Raw genomic sequence first — 2,710 nt, forward strand, 5'->3', positions numbered from 1 at the left:
CACAGTTGTACTCCAAGATCTACATGAAAATGTTCCAGAAGAACCAAATTACGTAGCAATGAATGAACATGCGTGACAGAATTTGTGCATTCAACATATCTGGCGGAAAAACTAGTTAAAATTCTACGTAGGACAAATTGGTCTTTAAAATATCAGTTTCCTGTCCTTTAAAAAAAATGACCTAGTCTACCAAGAAAATACAAAAGCGTAAGCCTATAAGTAAATAAGAGTTGTGTTCAGGCTATTACAGTGCAGGTTATCCTCAAGGCCACATACATCCTGCTTCACTACTGCTTGCACTCTGCTAGGTTTTGATCTTTCTTTGGTTCATAGTCTGGATTATTTTCCTCATCTCCTTCTTTTTCCCGTTCCTCATCTGCTTGTTTGCCTTCATCATCATAATCATCATCATCATCTTCAATAACTTCTCCAGTAAAATATAACACTGATCTTGGGATTGTGTGCTCAGGTAAAAAGTGACCGATTTCGAAATCTGCAGCATGGATAGCTTCAGCATCATCATCCAGATCTCCACTCTCAGGAACTTCAGGAGGGGCAAAAAAATTAAAGCAAGAGTCATTGGAAACTGTTTTAGTCACAGTACAAACTGTCCCACGTCCCTTGTGTTTCTGCTTCTTCTTAATGGTTCTCAAAGTGACATTCTTTCCTTTTTTCCAATCTATCTGGCACCCTGTACAACCCATAATTTCTGGTCCATCAAAAGGGATCAGAATCATCTGGTTCTGACCTCATCCTATATGTCTTTGTTGGCACTTCATTTGTAAAATATTCACTGGGTTCAAAGTGAAATTCTAAGACAAAACTCATAGGCTGGTCAGCATCCGAGAATTTCATTTTAATATATTTCAAGTGCTTCAGAATAGGTTCATCATGTTCCTGAAGCATATCACTGAGCAAGTCAACATTCTTAAAAATAGTTAACCAAAATTCAGGAATTCCTATGGGCTCTTCTTTTTCTTCATCTTTCTTCTCTTCTTCAATCTTGGCCTTTTCTTTCAACTGCTCCGAAATCTTGTCTTCTTCATCTGGTTTCCATTCACATTCTTCTTCCATAGGTTCATAAATTGCATTAATAATCTCAAATTGCTTATCAAATAGAAATAGAGGCTGAGAGAGAACAGCATAGAGAAGTGATAACTTTCAAACCAATCTAAAATATTCAACTTGTGAATAGAAATAAAGAAAAGTAAATTATTAAATTAAAATATTGGCTCCTAGATGTTAGTAGTAAATAAATTTTTTCCCTGTGTTACCACTCAGTAACATTAGCTTTTGTTTGTAAATCAGTTTGGACAAGTATTGTCTCCTTGGGTTCTAGTGGCTTTTACCCAAGCCCATAGGAAAGCAATCTTCCTGATCCAGATTCCCTACTAATAAGGTATCCGCAGAACTACTGACTAATGTGATTTAAGATGGTCATGTGTACGCCCACTTTCAAAAGAGCCTGACCTGAGATAGGGAAACATGGAAGAGACCACCATGGCTGCCTAGGAGGAATGGGTCAGAAAAGAATGACTTGAAGGAGACAGAAGGATTGATAAAGGGCTCTCGGCACAAGTGTCTCAGGCTCAGTTCTCAGGGACTTAGTACTCTCAGCAAATTGGGAACTGGTATAAAAGATATTACAAAGGTGATCTAGTCTAACAGGGGTAGTTCTAAGACTCAGAACATTTAATGGCTTCCTTCTCTGTCTTTAGGGAGTGCTTAAAAGATCTAACCCAGGGATTAAACTATTTCTCCCTTAGGGAATCTCATTTGCCTTTTCCCTTCATTATGCAGAGCAGTTCTGCACTCACACACCCCAGCTTCCACCTCCAGATTTTATCCCCACCACCTATGATGACTTGGCAAACAAAGGGCATTCTAACTACCAGGACTGCCTCTCAGAATCATATATAACATTTCTTTCTCATACACACAGATAAAAGACAAAAAGAAAATAGTTCAAAATCAGTTCAGGTGGTGGAACTATGGGTGATTTTATTCTTTTTCAGTCTCCTCATATTTTATTTGATTATAATACATATTAATGAGCTCTAACATTTCCTGCACACTGACTCTGGGCCAGGCACTGTGCTAAGCACATTACATATTTTATCTCACTTAATCCTCTTTACAAATCTGTGAATTTACATATAAGGAAGCTGAAGAAAGTAAGTAACTTCTCAGTGGGTACTCTGTATATGAGCTCTGGTCTATCTGACATTAAAGTCAGAACTCTTAACTACTACATTTATTTGGTTGTAAGATATTGAAACTAGAAACTTAATCATGGGTTTATCTTAGGGAATTGGACTGTTATAAAAATGAGAAGATGGCCGAGCACAGTGGCTCATGCCTATAATCCCAGCACTTTGGGAAGCCGGGACTGAAGGATCGCTTGAGCTCAGGAGTTTGAGACCAGCCTGGGCAGCATGGCAAAACCCCATCTCTATTGGTTTGCCAGGGGAACCAATCTGTAATTAGAGGGTTGGAACATTAAGTTCCACCATTTGACCTCCCAGGAGGGGAGGGGGCTAACGGTTGAGTCAATCACCAATGGCCAGTGATATCATCAATCATGCCTATGTAATGAAGCCTCCATTAAAAACCCAGGAGCAGTGGGTTCAGGGAGCCACTGGAGAGCTGACCACATAAAGGTGCCTGGAGCAGAGCACCCCTTCCCACATGCCTTGCCCTAGGCATCTCT

General features: G+C 39.5%; 1 pseudogene; it reads right to left on the bottom strand.

Annotated features, from left to right (window-relative positions):
- Positions 1 to 254: 254 nt before the first annotated feature.
- LOC105470424 (nucleosome assembly protein 1-like 1 pseudogene) lies at positions 255 to 1,089 on the bottom strand (annotated as a pseudogene).
- Positions 1,090 to 2,710: the final 1,621 nt, after the last annotated feature.

Source organism: Macaca nemestrina, chromosome 2 (genome assembly GCF_043159975.1).
Source record: "Macaca nemestrina isolate mMacNem1 chromosome 2, mMacNem.hap1, whole genome shotgun sequence".
NCBI lineage: Eukaryota > Metazoa > Chordata > Mammalia > Primates > Cercopithecidae > Macaca > Macaca nemestrina.